We start from the raw sequence: 12384 nt of genomic DNA on the forward strand, positions 1-12384 counted from the left end.
CACATTTTTCTATTTTACTTCTAAGTTTTACATTATATCATACATCAGCTTCTCTATATATTTATCTACATCATTTAAATATTATATCTTTAAATATATTTTATTACTTAAAATAAAATAAAATAATTAAAAAAAAGAAATAATAAATATATACTAAATCGAGAAAAAAAGCTTATAAAAAATAATAATAATATTAAATTATTATATAAAGAATATGTAAATGTAGATATAGATTAATTAGAGTTTGTGTATAACTATTATAAATATATGTATAAAGGAGTTGATAGAAAATGTTTTTATGAGTTTTAGCTAAATATTATAGAGAAAGTGTATTACAAAATATATCACAAAAATATACATTTTTATAATTTACCTCAAACTTTTACATTATTAACATACATCTGTTTCTCTATTTTTTCTCTACATCATTTATATATTATATTTTTTAAATATTTTATTCATTTTAAGAAATAAAATAATTAAATATAATAGTATCACACTCATATATATATATATACAAAAGTTTATAAAAAAATAATAAAATATTTATAGCTTGATGAATAATATTTCACTAAATATAGAGAAATACTATTCATTTAGGTAAAAAAATATAATTTTACATCACCTATTGGAAGACTACTTAACTATTTTTTCTCTACATTATAAAGAATAACACATTTTAGCTCATCCATTAAAAGTGTTCTAACATTACATACATGTCCATGCATAAAAAACTATTTTGCAAGTAATTTTTATATTACAGTTTTTTTTTTGTTAAATAATCATATAGCAATTTAATTGTATAGTTCTCCATATTTTCCTTAATTTTATTCATTGCTAAAATAAATTAAGGTGACTTATTACGTTGCTATATATGACTTTTCTAGAAGCAATATATTAATTGCTAATATAATTTTCTTTAGGACTAAGTATTTTGTTTGTGATTAATATAATATTCAATCTTTCCTTCGATCGGTCTATAAACATGTGCAATTTAAATTAATCCGAGTATTGGTTAAATAAATTATTCTATGTCTATGTTATAGTGTCCAAATTATACATTTAAGTCTTAATTGAATGATGGATTGTACTCTATTCTCACTTTGTTCGTTTGTACCTACGCAAACATAAATAATATTGATTAATTAGTCTAACAAAATTATAATCGAATAGTCATATTTGTATTCTGCTAATGTAAGCACAACACCTGTAACTTGTTAAGGATTTAATTAATTACGATTATGGTAGTCGGCAGAGGTGTCAATCACGTGGTTGAAACTTTTACTTTTTAATTTTTATATAGATTTAAAATTTAGGATGTGTAACTATGACCTATGCGAGTATGCGCATACATAGGCTTTTCTTTTTATAATATTGACTTTATATTTGTTAATTAAATTTACTTATGATAATATTAACAAATAACAAAGATTTTGGATATATATATTTATATTCATCTGTAAATTATTTACTTACCCAGTCGTTGGGTTTGGGGTGTTCACATAATAATAAATGTTCAATTAATAATAATATATATATAAATAAAGAATAAGTGCAGCAGCAATTGTTTAATAAATTTAAATATGAATTGATATAATATATATTTTTTTGGTTGAATAATTGCTATAATAATCTGAACATGGACGATGATTATGATGCAAGTAGTGATCTGTGATCATAGGCTGATAAATGTTATTAGTAAGAAGAGTTATTGTACTGTATCGATAGTATTAATAATATTTTTGAAAGTATGGTGTGCTTATCAATCATGATAAAGTTTCTTATCATTAAACCAATTTTGCTTTTAGGCCCTCTCCAACTCAAATAATGAATTTGTGTAACTTTCACACAATTTTATTTGTATTTTTTTTTCAAACTTTAACAACAACACCAAATATCACATAACCAGAGTACACTTAATTTTTTTTTATTAATAGGCTATTTAAGATTTTTACCAACAAATCATAATAATTTAAATATTTTTAAAATACACATGTGGCGCTAACATAACTTGAACACATCAACAAGTAAAGAATAAAGTTTTGAGAGAATTTTTAATCACCTAAAAAAGTTAAAAGGTAAAAAAATTTATAAATCATAGTTCGAAGCAAAAATCTTAAACAATCTATATAATATATAAGTATATTATTGAATTAAAATTAAAGCAAAATATACATAAATTTAAAATTAAAAAAAAGATTATGTATATTAAAAAAATGCTAAATCAAAATTGTTGACGCCGTTTTTCGTCAACAGATAAAAGAAGAGCACAAAAACAATGGATGACGATGGCCAAACGGAACAAACAAATCAAACACACGATTTTTTACGTGGTTCAGCAGTTAATTCTGCCTAGTCCACGAGTCTCTATTATTAATCTTAAGATTATCACTGAACAATTCTTTAGCATGAATTCTCCAGAGTTTTCTCTCAAGGATCAGAATTTCGGTCCATTACAATGGTGCATGGCTTCTCTATTTATAGAGAAGGATGTAGAATACTATCCCACATATTTTGGGTAGTTACTCTTTTGTGAGTAAAAATAAATGGCTTTAAATGCCTTTAATCAGATAAAAAAGGAAACGTCCCTGAAGACCAGGGAATGCATAACTGACTAAATAATATCCCACGATTCTTGGGGATTTACATCAATAAATGAGGATTACATCTCATGTTTACAATACTTGTAGATATTCAAGGTGGTTATAGCGTATCTCCAAGGCTTCAGCATCTCAGGTTTCGTGTCATTGTGCGAGCCACTGACATCTCCCGAGCTAACATTGCTTTCGAGGTAGTACACCGAGCTCAAGACCCATGCTCCGAAGTTCCTGAAGATGAAGGTGTTCTCGGAGCTACCTTTCGAGATCAAGATCATTTCGAGGTCATCGCATTCGAGATCATATATCATACCTTGCATGCTCGATTTACAATCCTAGATCATACTCTAATCCTCACGAGACCATTTATTGCGAACTCAACTTTCGAGATCATATTTTCCATGGCTCGAAATCTGGGTATAACATCTTGCCCCCTCAAAAGTATTTGTTCGAATCCTAAGAGAAGGAAACTTTTGAACTACTTTCTCTGGGAACCGTACCGTCATACGCTCTTGAAAACGGACACGTGCCAGATGGGTATTGCTTACTTTGAGTACCTTGGGAACACGCCCACGATCGTCCGTCTGACAACTTTTCGGCGCCATCTTGTCATTGATCCCCATCCGTTTGATCTAGTGAAAATTCCATTCGACGCTCCTGATTAATTCCATTTTCCCACCTATATATACAAGACCCCCTCTTCGTCTTCTTCTTTACGCTTGTTCATCGTAAACCAGAAAGAAAAAGAAAAACAAGAAAACCAGAGACTTTCTCAAGAAGCTTCCGTCCCGTGCATGTTTTCTCGACCCAAGAAACAAAGAAATCCTGGTCTGTTCGAGTCAGTTAGTTCTTTCTTGCAACCTCTCCTCCAATCGACGATTTCGCTGCAATCACCATCACTGTGTAAGTATGCCATTTTTGTTTTCAGCTTTTTACCCATACTGTTCTTGTTGTGTATGCTAGTTTACGTTCTTAGAATGATACGATAGGACGTTTTGAACCAATGGGTTTTTATGCCTTCTAGATTTTTATTTTGGATGTTCGTCTCTGGTTTGTACCCAGTTTTGTCGTTTGAACGAAGTCTCAAATTTCTGGGTTTTGAAAATTTTAGGCCATGTTTCTTGTATGCTAAGTTTTCGGGTAAAAACCCTTGTTCTTGACAATTGCACGAAACCCAAAAATGCCCTTTCCTGGCTAACCGCCACCTTTCTTTCCCTTGAATTTCAGGATTTTCAAAAAATCATCCACGCTCCTTTTCTTTCCCGTGGAACACACGCTCTGACTCTTTAGTAAGGGTCTTAATACTTAGTTTCTTGTCCTTAAATCTCCGAGTTCTTCCCATCGAGCTCGTGATTCTTGCATGCATGGCCCTCACCATATTTTCTTTCTCGTTAGATGTCACAGAATCTGGAAAGACGGTGGGGGTCATTACGAGAAATCCCTTACGAGCCCAAATCTCCGAGCCCGGAATCGGTCTTTGCCCGGAACCAACGTCGGATTAAAGAATACGAGATCGCACGCGAGCAAGAAGACATTCGAGCCCACTATCGTCGCCAGATAGACGAGGTTATTGAAAATAAGAGAAGAGTTCTTCGGGAAGCCATCTATCCGGAGCCCAACCCAGGACCTAGGCCAGTTCCCCTCGATCCTGCGTTAAAAGTCACGGTTGCATACCAACCAGGGGAACTTCAGTTTTCCTTAATGGCGGAGCCTTCGTCTTGGCAGCCTAGGAGGGAGATGTTTGAAGCCGAGTTCTACCAGAGCTCGGTTACCACCAGCGACTAAATAACTGATATCTTGGCCCTCCATGGCCTTAGTTCATTGGACACACTGAAGTGTCGAGCTCCGACTAGGCATGAACGGAGCTGTTTCGCCCCTGGGGGCCGCGATTCCAGTGTAAAATACGCGGCCTGGAGCCAGGAACATATAAGGGCAGGAGCTTTACTGCCCCTGAAGTCCTTTTTCAGAGACTTCATTGATTTCGTTGGGTTGGCTCCATTCCAACTCAACACCAATTCATACAGGGTGCTGTCTGCCCTGAGGTCCTTGTTCCACGAGCTGGAGTAGACAGGGCCTTCACCCCAAGAGATCTTATATCTCTTTTGTTTGATGAGTAATCCCTCCCGAGCTCGGGGAGGGGATGGTTTTTACTATCTTTCGAGCTACCCCAAAGAGACGAAGATCTTCTGAACCACCCTCCTGACTTCAAGAAGGCTTTTTTCTGGACAGACGGTCTGTCCCCGTCTCGACATCGTTCGTTTAGGCGGATTCGTAAGTATTCTCGTTACTTTTCATTTTTGAGCTCGGAACTTTAGCCCTTAAATCCATATTTAGTTGAAGTGTCTTGCCTTTCAGCTAACTTCCAGCGTCCCACCCCTGACAAGACAATGAAGGGGCACAGAGAGACCTTGCTCCGGCTCCCTTACGGTAGGAGATCTCTCTCATTTCTATTACATGAGGACAAGCTACGAGCTTGTGGGTTGTTGGGACAGGGCCAGTCAACCTCTGACTGGTCCAGTAAAAAATATGAACGCTGGGAGGAAGTGCCACTGCCCACAGGCATCCTTCCTCCGAGGAGAGAAAGGAGGGCACCTCTCCCAATTCGCTTGAGAAGTCCGCGGTCGGGGAACGAGGCCAATGACGAAGCCTCGAGTTCGGACTCAGATGGAGGTAAAACCCTTCCTACTTCGCGAATGTGGTCCCCCACTTTATTAAAACACCGGCCCAATAGACTAGTCTCGTGCCCACAGGATAGATACCACTTCTACATATGAAGTTGGGTAGACGACTGTGTCCATAGGTTTGATAGTGGGCTCGGGAAATACGATACCATGTACACCACAGACGAGGTGTGGAATGGGATAGCGGTGCAGTATGGGACCAATGATTATAGGGACCTCTCGAGGATATCACCAACTTATAGGGAAAGCACTCCCCCCGCCTCTTCTGAAGACGGGGGAATTTCATGGTCCCCAAGCTCGAGCTCGGGGGAGAGTTCCAGTTAGGTTTTTTCTTCAACTGGTTTCCATCTTTTTTTCAAAGTTATTATTATTGTTTAACTCACTGTCGTTGTGCAGGTGCCATGAATCCCGACCTCGACGCCGTGCTTTTTAGTGATGGAGGAGCTGGCGCCCAAAAGAGTAAACGCCCGAGGATACCCAAGAGATCCGACCGACCGTCCAAGGTACCTAAACACCGCGAGACGACTCCCACGGCCCAGACCACTGCGAACACCTCCAAGGAACCGACTGCCCAGATTGATGGGTCAGGCCCGACTGCATCCATCTCGCTGCTTCCCACCGACACCCGGTTAACAGTTGTTCGGCCCCCGAAGAAACCTTCTACCTCAACGGTTCAGCTGCCAACGGCTCGAACCCACACTGAGGAGTATGTACTTGATGGTGCCGCTGGGACAGAAGGGGCTTTACTCAGCTCGGACGTCCTTTCTCGGGTAGGTCAGAGCTTTTCTGGCTTCGGCGCCGACCACTGGGATCTCGTGCGCAAGGCTTCGGACTACAACACTCTTTATGAGAAGAGTATCGAACTCACCGCCGCGGTAGCCTTCTCAACTCTATTTTAAGTATTTATGCCATAATTCGCAATTCTGATTCGTTCTTTGTGTTTCAGGCCCTTGTTGTTTCAGCACAGCTTAACTATAAACTGACCAACGAGGTGCAAACGAGCTTGTCCCTGGCTCAGAAGTCGAAGGATCTCGAGCTTAAGTTGATTGACGAGCTCAAAGACTCGAAGTCTGAACTTGAAAAACTGAAGATCCGTCTCGAAGAGCTGGAAAAGTCAAATGCTGAGCTCGAGAAGGCCAATGCCAAGCTCGAAGAGGAGAAATCTGCTACCCTCGACCTCATGGAGAGCGAGAAGGTCCGCCTCCTGAACGAGTCTAAGGAGCAGAAGGAGAAAGCGGCCGACCAGACCATGTACAAGCTTTGGGTCGACAATGCCGACCTCGACACCAGCTTCCTGGGTCCTCTCGAAGCCACATATGTTGAGCGGTGGAATGCCCGTCTCGAGGCAAGTGTAGCTACTCGAGAGGCGGCCCAGCAGGATAGCCATGCTATTCGTCCTGGAGGGTCTGGTGATACTGATGCTGAGAAGGCCAAGGATACTCCTCTTCCTTAAATCCGATCTCGGAGAAATCAGTCATCGGGAAGAAATCAGTTGTCGGGGCTGCGTCCCCTTATTTCTGTAACTATTTAAATTTGTGCCCACGGGGGTGACACAATTTCTTTAATTATCCATTTTCTATGCTTTACATTTCTTGGCTCGAAATATTTTGCATATTCTTATATTGATGAGCTAGTTATGTTTATTTAATTCATACAAACACAATTTGGATTTAGGCTCGAAATTCGATGCATTCATGCATAGTTTATTCGAATTATCCGCTTCCGACCTCGTTATTTGTCAAGGTCGGATATTACTTTAACCATGAACTGAAAAGTACTTATATGGTATGTAATATGAATGATTTGGTTCTCTTTAGTCACTTTTCCTCATCCTCAGTATTTTGGCTCCGAGGTTAAGAGTTCGAAACTATTTTTCTAAGATATTCCAGCCTCGATTTTGACTTATCTCGCAATAGGTTTAGGCTCCCATTTATCGTCGATCGATTAATTTGGCTGGTTTGTTCCAAACCTATTAAGCTTGCACATCTGGTTAACTCCAAACGTTTTAGGTTTTTGGAAATTCGGTTTTGTCCGAACTATCTATGCCCGCGTACTTGGTTACTTCCAAATACTTAATGTTTTTGATAACTCGGTTAAGTCCGAACTATCTAAGCTCGCTCGGTTAAGTCCGAACTATCTAAGCTCGCATATTTGGTTATATCCAAATACTTAATGTTTTTGATAACTTGGTTAAGTCCGAACTATCTAAGCTCGCTCGGTTAAGTCCGAACTATCTAAGCTCGCGTATTTGGTTAGTGTCCAAATACTTTGTATATTTTTTATTTTTTAAGCTGGTGGTGTGTATACCAATGACGCCCCCTTAATATCCTATGAGTGTGACCATAGGTTATTAATTTAAGAGAGATTGCAAAAAAATAAATAAATTACATGTGAAACAAAGTAGACCTTTCATTTGATGAAATTCAAAAATAAACTAAATACAGATAGAAGATCATGGTTACAGGCGACACTTTTTACACTATTGATAATATGGTCTAAGGTGTTCGCCATTCCATGCTTGAGGTATCAGGCTCCCATCTAATCTCGCAAGTTTGTATACGCCAGGTCGGATGACTGATTCTATCTAGTATGGTCCTTCCCAGTTCGGCCCGAGCACCCCAGCTGCTGGATCTCGGGTTGCCAAGAATACTCGTCTCAAAATCAGGTCTCCCACTCCGAACTTTCGATCTCGAACCCTCTTATTGAAATATCTCGTGGTTCGTTGCTGGTAAGCAGCATTTCTCAGCTGAGCCTCTTCTCTTTTTTCTTCGATCAAGTCTAGGGTTTCCTCGAGCTGAGTATGATTGGAACTTTGATCGTAAATCTGAGTTCGGATCGTCGGAATTTCGACCTCGATGGGCAACATCGCCTCGCAGCCGTACGCTAGAGAGAACGGAGTATGTCCTGTCGATGTCCGAGCTGTAGTTCTATATCCCCAAAGGACTTGGGGTAATTCCTCGGGCCATCGTCCCTTTGCCTCCTCCAACTTTTTCTTTAGAGAACTCTTGAGAGTTTTGTTAACGGCCTCGACCTGACCATTCGCCTGAGGGTGAGCCACTGACGAAAAACTCTTTATTATACCGTTCTTGTTACAAAAGTTGGTGAATAAGTCGCAATCGAACTGGGTTCCGTTATCAGATACGATCTTTCTTGGTACTCCATATCGGCATACGATGTTCTTTACCACGAAATCAAGGATCTTTTTCGAAGTTATGGTCGCCAATAGCTCAGCCTCCATCCATTTTGTGAAGTAATCAATGGCGACCACAGCATATTTAACTCCGCCTTTGCCAGTTGGGAGTGATCCTATGAGGTCGATGCCCCATATCGCGAAAGGCCATGGGGATGTCATCATGGTCAGTTCGGAAGGTGGAGCTCGGGGTATCGTGGCGAATCTCTGGCATTTGTCGCACTTTTTCACGTACTCGAAGGAGTCTGTTTTAATGGTTGGCCAGAAATATCCTTGGCGTATAATCTTCTTGGATAGGCTATGCCCCCCGGTATGGTCTCCGCAGAACCCTTCATGAATTTCTTCAATGATCTTCTTAGCCTCGGGAGGAGTTACACATCTAAGCAGCGGCATGGAGTACCCTCTTCTGTATAACTTTCCATCCAGAATGGTGTAACGAGGAAGTTGATACATCAACCTTCGAGCTTGATTTCGATCTCTCGGAAGAATCCCATTTTCGAGATAATCGACTATCGGACTCATCCAGGTTGGTTCTGTTTCAATCATACACACATCTTCCTCGTCTGGCTCAGTAATGCTGGGTGCTGATAGGTGTTCTACGGGTATAACATTCAGCTCTTCATTTTCGGCGGAAGTGGCGAGCCGAGCTAAGGCATCTGCATTTGAGTTTTGTTCTCGGGGAACCTGCTCGATTGCATAAAACTCGAAATATTCCAATGCGGATTTTGCCTTCTCTAGATAAGCTGCCATTTTTGTGCCACGAGCCTGGTATTCTCCCAAGATTTGATTAACCACGAGCTGGGAGTCGCTGTAGCAATGGATAGCTTTGGCCTTGAGCTCTTTTGCTATTCGTAGTCCCGCGAGTAGAGCCTCATACTCAGCTTCATTATTAGATGCCTTGAAGCCAAATCTTAAAACAGAGTGAAATTTGCTCCCTGCAGGAGTGATCAGAATAACTCCTGCCCCCGCTCCATTTTCATTTGACGAGCCATCGACGTAGAGTTTCCACAGCTCGTGGGCCGTGGTTATTACCTCGTCGTCGGCTATACCAGTGCACTCCACTATAAAGTCTGCCAAGGCTTGTGCCTTAATGGTCGTTCTCGGATGGTAGGTGATCTCGAACTGTCCGAGCTCAACAGCCCATTTAAGGAGTCGACCAGACGCCTCTGGTTTAGACAAGACTTGCCTTAGTGGTTGATCTGTTAGTACATGGATAGGATGTGCCTGAAAGTAAGGGCGGAGCTTGCGAGATGAGTGGATTAAACTGAGGGTGAGCTTCTCCATCAGTGGATATCTTGACTCTGCCCCCAGTAATCTTTTACTGATATAGTAGACGGGTTTCTGTGCTCTCTCTTCTTCTCGAACGAGCACCGCGCTTTTCGTGTGTTCGGTAGTTGAGAGGTATAGGAATAGTACTTCTCCCGTCTCAGGCTTCGATAGGATGGGTGGTTCGGCTAAGTGCTTTTTGAGCTCCTGAAAGGCTAGCTCGCACTCGTCTGTCCATTCGAACTTCTTACTTCCTTTCAATAAGTTGAAGAATGGGAGACCGCGGTCCGTTGACTTCGAGATGAACCTGCTCAGAGCTGCCATCCTGCCAGTCAAGCTTTGAACATCTTTATGCTTCCGAGGCGAAGGCATATCGATCAGGGCCTGTATTTTGTTGGGATTAGCCTCGATCCCACGAGAGTTGACAATGAAACCCAGAAATTTTCCTGAAGACACCCCAAAAGTGCACTTCTGAGGATTCAACTTCATGTTGTATTTTCTGAGCACGCCAAAGCACTCTTCGAGGTCATCAGCATGGTTCTTGTTAAGTTGAGACTTTACAAGCATGTCACCAACATAAACTTCCATGTTGTTCCCTATTTGCTCTGAGAACATCATGTTTACGAGCCGCTGGTACGTGGCTCCGGCATTCTTGAGTCCGAATGGCATGACATTGTAGCAGTAGAGCCCTTTATCTGTGATGAAGCTTGTATGCTCTTGGTCGGAGGCGTGCATGGGAATCTGGTTATATCCAGAGTAGGCATCCATGAACGACATCAGGCCATGCCCCGCCGTGGCATCCACGAGCTGGTCAATTCTTGGCAGCGAAAAACAGTCTTTCGGGCAGGCCTTGTTGAGGTCCGAGTAGTTAATGCAGGTTCTCCACGTCCCATTGGGCTTCGGGACCAACACTGGATTGGCTACCCAGTCAGGGTAAAAAGCGTCCCTGATGAAATTGTTTGCTTTCAGCCTGTCAACTTCCTCCTTTAGTGCTTTCTTTCTATCCTCGTCCAGCTGTCTTCGCTTTTGTTGCTTCGGGGGAAAGCTTTTGTCTATATTCAATGCGTGGCTCGCAACATTTGGGCTTATCCCCACCATGTCTGAGTGTGACCATGCGAAGACATCCTGGTTTTTCTTGAGGAAGCAAATTAATTGCTATTTTGCTTTGTCTTGGAGGTGTTTTCCGACCTTTACCTTCTTCGAGGGTTCAACATCGTCGAGCTGAACTTCTTCGAGCTCTTCCAATGGTTCGAGGTCAACCTTCTCCTCGATCCTTGGATCGATTTCCTCGTCAATTTCTAATACCGTCCCATCCTTATTTTGTATGATAACGAGTGCTTGAGCGCTCGTTTGTTTCTTTTCCCTCAAAGAGATACTGTAACACTCTCTCCCTGCCAATTGATCTCCTTTCAATGTTCCGACCCCGCTCGGAGTTGGGAACTTAAGGGCTAGGTGCCTTACAGATGAAACTGCCCCCAGCCCGACCAGGGCGGGTCTCCCGAGCAGTACATTGTAGGCAGATGGTATCTCTACTTCCACGAACTCCATCATCTTGGTCACCGAGACTGGATAGTCTCCCAAGGTCACAGGGAGTTTGATGGACCCCATACAGGCGGTTCCTTCTCCAGAAAAGCCGTACAAAGTGGTTGCACAAGCCTTCAGGTCGCGAAGGGAGAGTCCCATTTTCTCTAGTGTTGCTTTATAAAGAATGTTAACCGAGCTCCCATTGTCTATGAGAACTCGGCGCACTCTTTTGTTGGCAAGCTGCAGGGTGATGACTAGTGGATCGTGATGAGGGAACTGGACATGGGAGGCATCTTCCTCGGTGAAGGTTATAGGTTGAGTTTCAACCCTTTGGCTTTTTGGTGCCCTTGGTTCGGGTTCATAAGGAGACCCGTCCCCCGTCATCAACTCATTCACGTATCGCTTTTGAGCATTTCTACCCCCTTCTGCAAGATGAGGCCCTCCCGAGATGGTTATTACATCCTCTCCATCAATCGGTGGGGGCCTGTCATCTTCCCGAGACCGGGAGTTATTATTCTGTGCCGCCGGAGGCGCGGCTATTCTCTGGCTTGCAGTGGTCTGTCCAGTATTCTGGTTTTTGACATACTGCCTGAAATAACCTCTCGAGATCAACCCTTCGATCTCGTCCTTCAGCTGCCGACACTCATCAATTGTGTGTCCGGTATCTCTATGAAACCGGCAATTCTTACTGGAATCCCTCTTGGACTTTTGATTCCTCATTGGGTCCGGACGCCTGAAGGGGACCTGGTTTTCATTAGCCAGGTATATGTTTTCCCGAGACTCGATGAGCTCGGTGTGCACTTTATATACGGAGAAATACCTTTCTCCTTTCTTCTTCTTTCCTCCATCAGCCTCGGGGTTATTTCCCTCGCTCTTTTTCCTCTTGGAGGGATTCTCCGAGGTAGGCTGTGGAGCTGCTGGGTCAGCCGAGGTTGAGGCGGAGTTAATGTTTATCGTTGTAGTTTCGGTCTGCGAGGTCACCTTGAGCGTTGACCTCGCCTCCTCTACATTGACAAATCTCTGCGCCCGTCTGTTAAACTCGGTTATCGACCTCACCGGTTTCCCTTGCATGTCATCCCAAAGGGCACTCCCGGGTAAAACACCAGCTCGGATAGCCATTAGGTGC

This window comes from Humulus lupulus, chromosome 8 (assembly GCF_963169125.1).
Source record: "Humulus lupulus chromosome 8, drHumLupu1.1, whole genome shotgun sequence".
Lineage (NCBI taxonomy): Eukaryota > Viridiplantae > Streptophyta > Magnoliopsida > Rosales > Cannabaceae > Humulus > Humulus lupulus.